Raw genomic sequence first — 9939 nt, forward strand, 5'->3', positions numbered from 1 at the left:
GGACTGCCTGGCCGCGAATCTGGGGAGAATATCATGCTTCTTCCCCGCTGCCAAAACAGAACGGTAGCCGTTTGGGGCGGGGAGGGGTTTTTTTTGCCTGGGGAGCTACCTCCTATTAGTAAAAACCACAATAATTACAAATAATGATATATATTAAGGGCTTACTGTTTGCAGAGTGCTGGCTAGGTACAAGACAAGAACCGGCGCAAGCCCCGATGTGAGGACCTTGAAGTCCATGGTCGGAGTGGGTGTTTCATGACAGTACTGAGGCACAAAAAAGCTGGGTGACTCACCCACCATCGCACAGCAGGTAAAGGGGGGGGGGGGGAGCTGAGATTAGAACCCAGCTCTCCCGCGTGGCTTCTCCGCTCCGTCTGCCGCCGCCACGGAAGACGCTTCGCCTGCTAAGAGAAAGGGGAGGCGGAGGGCGATCCGGCGTCCTTGCGTTCGTTCCTTCAGGAACTGCCTGCAACCGATTAATCAATCAATTCACTGATTTCAGCTGTGTTGTGATCGATTCACGAGGTCTTACTGCGTACAGAACAGCGTGCTAGGTATTTGTTGGTCTTTGTATTTGTTAAGCGCTTACTATGTGCAGGGCACTGTTCTAAGCGCTGGGGTAGACACAGGGGAATCAGGTTGTCCCACGTGCGGCTCCCAGTCTTCAGCCCCATTTTATAGATGAGGGAACAGAGGCGCAGAGGAGTTAAGTGACTTGCCCACAGTCACACAGCTGACAAGTGGCAGAGCCGGAATTCGAACTCATGACCTCTGACTCCAAAGCCCGTGCTCTTTCCACTGAGCCACGCTGCTTCTCCAAGGTGCTACGTATCCCCCAAGCCTAGGAGTCGGAGGACCCGCATTCTAATGCCGCCTCTGCCACTTGTCTATCCGCAGAATAACTAATAACTTTGGGCGAGTCACTTTACTTCTGTGGTTCTCAGTCCTCGCCTCTGTGGGACCGAGGCCGTCTCCAGTCTAACTTGTATAATAATAATAATAATAATAATGTTGTTATTTGTTAAGCGCTTACTATGTGCAGAGCACTGTTCTAAGCGCTGGGGTAGACACAGGGGAATCAGGTTGTCCCACGTGGGGCTCCCAGTCTTAATCCCCATTTTACAGATGAGGTAACTGAGGCCCAGAGATGTTAAGTGACTTGCCCACAGTCACACAGCCGGGATTCGAACCCATGACCTCTGACTCCAAAGCCCGGGCTCTTTCCACTGAGCCACGCTGCTTCTCCAATCTAATCCGGCACCCGGTACAGCGCCTGTCGCATAATAAGCACGTAACAGATACCGTTTTAAAAAAAGAGGCGGCCTGTTGGCAAAACGTGCATAAAAAACATTCACAGACTCTCAGCTGTAAGATCAACTATTCATTCAGTCGTACTTACTGGGCGCAAAGCAGTGTGCTTGGGAGAGGACACTATAACGATAAGCAGACACGTTCCCTGCCCACATGGAGCTTCCAGGAAAGTGATAGTTGCCGCCCGTGGAAGGTGCTAACAGTGGTTAGCAGTGCTTGCGGAATCTCACCTGGCAGGAGCTTATCAAGTTCTGAGATGAATCGATCTGGCGCTGAGTTTTTCCCGCGTGACGTACCATTTGTGGCCTAGGGCTGTTGCTAATACAGTCGGTCAATCGCCAATCAGTGGATTTCCCCCGCAGGAAAGAGGGCGGAAAGAGCACTCCCCTGCAACAAGCCGGCCAATTCCTTGTCATTCTATATATGTCTACAGGTATATATTAATATCGGTTCTGGCGAAGGGCCGATAAAGATCCCTCCGCTGATTTTTTTTTTCCTCTCCCCCTCCCTATACGACTGGCCTACTACCGACAGGCGTTTCTTTCCCACACATCTTTTAAGAAACGTTCCTGGGGACTCTCCGGTTTTATTTTCAAGTCGTCCGTGTCCACCTCTGGTGGATCAGAGATATGACTTGAAGGGAGATCTATACAAATGGAGCTCTCCTGTGGAGGAGATGGAGGTTAAAATCTGAATCGCAAGGACAGCGTGGCCTAGTGGGTAAAGCATGCGAGTAAGAAGGACCTGGGTTCCAATGCTGGCTCTTGCCCGCCGGGTGACCTGACGCAAGTCACTTAAGTCCTCCGAGCCTCAGTTCCCTCACCTGTAAAATGGGGATCGAGACCCTGAGCCACACGTGGGACGCGGACCGTGTCCAACCTGGCTAGCTTAAATAATAGTTAAGCACTTAACAAGTACTATAATTATGTGCCGGGCACTGTATTGAGCACTGCGGTGGGCACAAGCAGATTGGGTTGGACACAGTCCCTGTCCCACGTGGGGCTCCGGGTCTCAATCCACATTTTACAGATGAGGTCACAGGCCCAGAGAAGTGAAGTGACTGGTCCAAGGTCAACCCAAACAGGATGAGACATCTATTTGTGAGAGATAACTCTGATGATACAAGAGAGATCGGTACTTCCAAAGTTGAGCAGCAGTTTACTATAATGGCATTTATTAAGTGCTCACTGAGCATCCGGGTGGAGAGAAGGCTCTGAGATCAGACCATGCCCCTCTCCAACACAGGGCTCACAACCTCTCACACCCATTTTACAGATGAGGAAAGGGAGACCAGAGGCAGAGATGGGAACTCACACGCACCACTCTGATCTCCAGAACCCCAAGGAGTCGACTGTTTTCATTAAGTCGCTCCGGAAACAAGTGTGAACTGGGCTCTGTTGCTATAGGAACAGCAGCGTGCTCTTAGGTCACCTCCCGTCATTTTTCTCTAACGGGAAACCACTCGATTTTCCCACAGCTGGAGATGTCGGAGAGCTGATTTGCTCTAAACAAGAGATGCATCTCGGTGCGCGAGGTTAAGTGGCAGTGGAGGTATTAATGACGGTATTTATTAAACCCTCATCGTGGACCTCACGAGCCCGGGATTCAGTCCTGGGGACGATACACTGGGAGGAGTGTTGGCGACCCGGGTTACGGTCAAGGGAAAGGTCCGAAATCACGGTCCGTTGAATTCCCTTAATCCTAAGGTGTCGTCTACTCGGCCGCTGTCTGTCCATTTTCCCTTCAGAGACAGCGCTAGGGAGAACTCCCAGATACCTATCCTCTCGATCTCTAAACTGTAAACTTCTCGTGGGCTCCGCACCCAGCGAGTGCTCCATCGGTGGTATCGTCTAAGCGCTTGTAGAAGGTGGTAGCGGCTGCCACCGCAGCAGGACGACGAACATCACCCAAGGTCAGCTTCCCTCTCGGTGGCTCTGACCATTCACACATCCACTAGCCCCAGAAAAAGCCATCAGGCCAGACTTACCTTCCATTCTCCTGCTCCTCCGGCGCCGCACGGTTCGTCTGCCGGGGCAGTCGATGGGTTCAGAGAGTCCACAGGCAGGGTCCCGTTTCTGAGCGAGAAGCGGCGTGGCCTAGTGAAAAGAATACAGAACCGGGAATCAGGAAACGGAGGTTCATATCTCAGCTTCCCCATTTGCCTTCTTCGAGCATTTAGCCTCTCTGTGCCTCAGTTTCCCCAAATGAAAAATGCCCGTGTCCGACAAGGACTGTGTTCCAACCGCTTGTATTGTATCCGCCCCGGTGTTTGGCACCAAGTAAGCACCAGAACAAGTATGACCATCACTAGTATCTGGAGCTGAGTGACTTATTTCTAACCGGTTTCCCGCCCGTTTCCTTGTCCTTTCTCCTCTTCTTCCTCCTGAGTAAACAGGCACCCGAGAAAGACGTTCCTTGCTAAGGTCTGAGGGACAATGAAACGACTGGTCCCCGACAGACCGTCTTCGATCGTATTCCACCAGTTGAGAGCACTGCCTAAAGGGGTTTTTGTGGGTCGCCTCCTCCGACTGGTTCCCCTACATGGGATCTCGTCGGTGGACCGACCCTCTGCCGCGGATTTCATGTGTCTGTCCTAGGATCCCTGAAGGAAACGAGATGGGGTCATTGTTTTAAAATGTGCCCAGCGAAAGCTTTGTGGTCCAGGCGGGCACCAAAGAGGAAGATTGACTGATTCATTCATTCATTCAATAGTATTTATTGAGCGCTTCCAATGTGCAGAGCACTGTACTAAGCGCTTGGAATGTACAAATCGGTAACAGATAGAGACAGTCCCTGCCCTTTGACGGGCTTACAGTCTAATCGGGGGAGATGGACAGACAGACAACAACAATGGCAATAAATAGAATCGAGGGGAAGAGCATCTCATTAAAACAATAGCAAATCAATAGAATCAGGGTGATGTACATCTCATTAACAAAATAAACAGGGTAATGAAGATATATACAGTTGAGCGGATGAGCACAGTGCTGAGGGGATGGGAGAGGGGGAGGCGCAAAGGGAAAGGGGGGAGAAGAGGGTTTAGCTGTGGAGAGGTGAAGAGGGGGTAGAGGGAGCAGAGGGAAAAGGGGAGCTCAGGCTGGGAAGGCCTATTGGAGGAGGTGAGCAAGATCTGACCCCAGACGTCCCACCGGCACAGTGAACCGAACCCAAACTCATCTCCCCGCCCCAAATCCCGTCTTCCCCTCGTCTTTCCCAGCGCTGCTACCCCACCGCTGCTACCTCCCAACAGAACTCAGGCATGGAGCTGAAGCTAAAACGGGGAGTGGAGCCCATTGGAGTCAGGAAGCGAGAGAAGGAGAGAGAAAGTGAGTCGGGGCGGAGGGAGAGAGGAAGCCGGGAGAGTAGAATAAGAGCAAGGAGCAGGGGAGGAGAGACTACAGGGCCCTCCCCCCAGCCTCCGGGACCCCGAGGCCCGGCTTCGCGGCTGTGCTGTCCCTGAAAGTCGCCACTTTAAGGAACAAAATGGAACGAACGCACAAAGAGCACACATTAACAGGTAAACTAGACTCGTCCGCACAACGCCCAAGATTTATGGGAGCGATACCTGCGGGCTTTGGGTAGGTGCTGCATTTCAAACCGACAAATGAGGGCCATTTTTCTTGCATTAATTAGCTGTCACCTTATTAAAAGAAGGGAATTATTCTGGCTATCACAACGCATTAATATTAATACGATCCCAAGGAGCAGAAACAGCTGGGTAAGAATTTACGGAATCTTCACGCGCGTCGTGGAGACTGCTGGGTCTTGATCCGCTCAAATAGTTCATGAAGAAACCTGATTGGTCTGATTTAGAGGATTTCAAATTGATACGCATTTGATTGGCAGCAGCTGTTTTAATTGTGAAAGTTCTCCAGGCAGAGAGTCAGTACCGTGACAGTAGGGCTGACTTTTCTCTAAGTGACCCGTGAGAGACTAATTGAGCCTATGCAGAACGCATTTAGGATTTTGACAATCAACCTTTCTTCTGAAAGAGAGCCATTTGATTTGAAATGCCAGTAGCTGCTGGGCATTAAAAAGCCTCAGTCCACTTTGCTCCCTCCCTCTACTTTTAACCCACCCTTAGCCTCAGGAAGACGTGATCCATTCAGATATCCGGCCTCTCCCAATTTCCAGTGCAATCCCCCATCCCCTCAAGAGAAAGGGGAGATGGCCACTGGCAGTGTTTACCCCTGCAGCTCAAGGGATATTTCGGACTCACATCCAGAGGCAGTATAACAAAGGTCCTCCCTATGACAGGTGGATAATCATCATCCTCAGCGGTATTTACCGAGTGCTTTACTGTGTGCTGAGCACTGTATTAAGCACTTGGGAGAGTACAATACAGCAACACTAATAATAATAATACTAGTATGTAAGTGCTTATTAGGTATTAAAAGCTAGGGTAGCCCTGGTTTCTAATCCCAGCTCTGCCACTTGCCTGTTGTGTGTCCTTGGGCCAGTCACAACTTCTCTGTGCTTCAGTTTCCTCACCCGTAAAAAGGGAATTCAAACCTGTTCTGGCTCCTACTTAGACTGTGAGCCCCGTTAAGGGCTGTGGTCAACATAATTGTCTAGTATCTATCCCGATGCTTAGCACGCAGTAAATGCTTAACAGATACCAACTATTATTATTATTGTATGATGAACTCAGACCAAACACAGTCCCTGTCCCACACGGGGCCCTCGGTCTTCCCGGGAGGGAAAATGGTGTTTCCAACAGTGGCATTTATTGAACAATTACTATTTGCAGAGCACTGTATTCTAAGCTCTCGGGAGACTATGGTACAACAGAGTTAGCAGGCACATTCCTTGCCCACAACAGAGGAGGACACCGAGGCACAGAGAAGGTAAATGACTTGCCCAAGATCATTCAGATGGCAAGTGGCAGAGACGGGATTAGAAACCCGGTCTCCTGAGTGTCAGTGGCCAGAGTATAACGGCAATCCTTAAGCACTAACTATATATTAAGCAGGGGGGTAGAAACAATATCATCAAGTCAGACACAGTCACTGTTCCACATGGGGGCTCACAGTCTAAATAGGTCTGTAGGATTTAATCCCCCCCCCCTTTTTTTTTTTTTAACAGAGGAGGAAAGAGACACAGAGAAGTGAAGTGACTTGCCCAAGGTCACACAGCAGACAAGTGGCAGAAACAGGATTAGAACCCAGGTCCTTTGACTCCCAGGTGCATGCTCTTTCCACTAAGCCACGCTGCTTCTCTAAACATCCAAATAATTCTTTGAATACTATGGTGATTTAGAAACTCAATACAGCCTTCTGATAAGATTGGGCCTATATTTGTTCCTCTCGTTTTTGGTAAAAGAGAAATCATCTACTCTGAGTTTCCAAGTCAAATTCGCTTTTTTAGCTTTCAACTTTAAGAGAGTTTTCTCATTTCTCCTTTGCAATCACATGGATCAAATCTAACGAGATTTCAGTGATTTGGGGCTGGTTTAACTCTCATCTCGGACCGTATTGAATTTAGCAACCATGGCAACCAACCCATTTGGCCCATAAACCTCTGTGATGATACCGCCAGGAATTTTCTGCAGTTGTTTCCGAACTGCAGAAATCGACACACCTTTAATCAAGGCAAGAGGGCAATCGGAACTGAGTTTTGGCCGGTAGTATTTACGTTCCTGCTCTGCACCGAGCACCGTACCGAACGCTTGGATGCGTGCAATACAGGAAGAGAGGATCTCTTCCCTCGTGGGAAGAATGGACTCTCAGTTCAATGAGGGGCAAAACATTTCTTAGGTGCGGTCCGTCGACGATAGCCTTCTTTCTCCAGATCGTCACCCACTTCGAAAGAGACGACTCTCCTTTTTTAGGGCGGGCACACTGGCTTCCAACTCCTCTTCCAAAGCTTGGAGATATTTTCCTTTATGTTGCCGACAGCGGGATCGATTTAAATCATCCCCGGGAAAAAGCCCATTCGAAATGACAGATTCTGAATGATGGGCGGTGGGTAGGCATGCCGACTGGGTCAAGGTTTTGGCATGTCATTTCTTGGTAGAAACGATTCAATTTACAAATAAGCGTTGAGGCTGCGGCATGTCATCTGCCATTTGGGGATGTGACAGATTATATGCAGGGCCCTGCTTGGTAGCCCTCAAGCCAATCACCGGGAAAAGGCAAGCTTCTATCGGCTGTCACCAGAGGCAGCCCTGAGGATGCTGAAGGAAATGACATACGCTTGCATTTACTGCATCGTGCTGCATACAAATGCTCCCTTTTACTTTGGGTATGGTTTTAAAAGTGCTTTCCCAAGCACTGTTAGACTGTAAGCCCGTCAATGGGCGGGGATTGTCTCTATCTGCTGCCAAATTGTACATTCCAAGCGCTTAGTACAGTGCTCTGCACATAGTAAGCGCTCAATAAATACTATTGAAATTAAAAAAAACTATCGAATCAACTGTTACATTTACACTTCCCACAAAATTGTTGGAGACAATCGCAAGTACAACCCCACTGGGTCCTTTTGCTGTCCATTAGATTGTTAGCTCCTCAAGGACAGGCACCAGGTTCTCAGCACTCGATCCCATTCTCGCTACCCAGCGGGAGCTCACCACGTGATAGTGAAGATGTTTATGTTTACCTTTGTGTAGTGTCATTTTTCTAACTTTCAAGAGACAGAAATACATTCAAATGTAATTTTGACAAATACACTAATACATCATAAAAAAAAAACAAGAAAAAACTCAACCTAACTCAAATATGCAGCAAACAGCAATGAGAATTCAGCACTAGGTTTGCCAAATCAGGGACAGCACTTGATAGTGTATAGAGAAGCAGCATGGCCTAATGGAAAGAACACAGGAGTCAGAGGACCTGGGTTCTCACCCCACTTCCACTCAGTGCCAGAGGTGACAGTCACAGAGAAGGGACTTGCCCAAGGTCACAAAGAAGACAAGCGGTGGAGCCGGGATGAGAACCCAGGTCCGTCCGACTCCCAGGCACGGGCTCTCTCCGCTATAGCTTTGGTTGGCAACCGATTCTCTTGCTGACTTTGAAATCAGTCCCAATTGCTTCTGGATTGAAGTGCCTTTCCCCTCTAAATCTGGAGGTTCTTCTAAGACCTTAAAAAATGTTAATCTCAAAGTTTCAGTCTCTAATGACATGGAATATCCAAAATATCCCAGCCTGGCCTTCTCTTTTTTTCTTTCTCACTCACACAAAAACACTCTCTCTCCCTCTCTCTCATATAATACACCCTTCTTTTAATGGTATTTGTTAAGTGCTTATTATATGTCAAGTACTGGTCTAAACAGTAGGGTAGATACAACTTTATCAGGTTGGACACGGATCCTCTCCCACATGGGGTTTACAGTCTGAGGAGGAGAGAGATCGGGTATTAAATGCCCTATTTTACAGCTGAGGCACAAAGCAGCTAAGTGACTTGCCCAAGGTCACTCAGCTGGGATTCAGCTGGGATCAGAATTCCCTGCCAGCCCCCATCTCCTACTCCCAGAGAACCCATCATTCTGGTCAACATTTATCCTCTGGCTTCACTCTTTATGTAAATCGTAATGTGGGTCCCTCTAATAGTGAACTATTCCCGATAGATAGTGCACAGAGTTACAGTGAGTTCCTCTAAAAGACATTTGAAGTACTTCAGCCATCTGTATTTACTTCCTAGAAATAATCTCTCACAATTCACTCCTAAAATGGATTTCCATAGTAACATAATGGGATTTTTTTAAACTCGGTGCTCTACCAAGGCACAGGTCCAGGTATAAGTCAACAGCATTCTTTGGTGTGAGAGAAGGGAAATGTAGGGCTTATGCAAAACAATTTATGGATAAATAGATATTTGTGGTTTCAGAAAAAGCATTTGAAATAGATTTCCTGACAGTTCCTAGAGTAAATTTACACACTGACATTTTTAGCTTCAAGCAAGTTTAAGAGATTAAAGCAGTAGATAACTTGAAAAAAAATGCTCCTGCCAAGCTATTTACTTTTGCCTTTTAGAAATATTTAATGTCCTAGAAAACTCTTCAGACCCTACATTTTCATAAGTATTTTTCATCTCCTTATATTGACTCCCAGTAATGGCTTTACTACAATGAACACCGATTTAAAGGGAGAGATTCCAGTTGGGAACCAAATGATTCATTGTAATCTCCACTCTTTTGGATTTCCTCATTTACTGCATAGCGGCAGACACTAGATCTTTGTCTAGAATCATCCAGAAGGAAAAATGAAAATACAGGTAGATTTGGGTCACCATGATAAAAAAAAAATCCCAACCCAAAATACTGTGGTTACATGGGCCTAAAACTCTGGTCCATTCACAGGTGGGTCCCCAGTAAATGAACTGTTTTGCCTGATACAAAAACCCCAGAACTATCTATCTGTAGCCTTTCCCGAGCTTCTGTTTTGTTTAATGCACTGTGCGGAGTATCTGAGTCAAGGAAGCAGTCCCTGTCCTTGTGGGTTTCACAATCAATCGGGTGAGACAGGAGAGCGTATATTATGTCCAAATGGTGGCAGCAGGAGGAGAAACCACATGCACGACTGAAAATAGCAAGAGAAAAAAGGAATAAATAAATAAGCGGCATATGCCACTTACTGGAGACATAAATGCTCAAGGTGGCTCTTTGAGTGTGACGGCCTGGGGAGGTGGAAG

Source organism: Ornithorhynchus anatinus, chromosome 15 (genome assembly GCF_004115215.2).
Source record: "Ornithorhynchus anatinus isolate Pmale09 chromosome 15, mOrnAna1.pri.v4, whole genome shotgun sequence".
Classification (NCBI taxonomy): Eukaryota; Metazoa; Chordata; class Mammalia; order Monotremata; family Ornithorhynchidae; genus Ornithorhynchus; species Ornithorhynchus anatinus.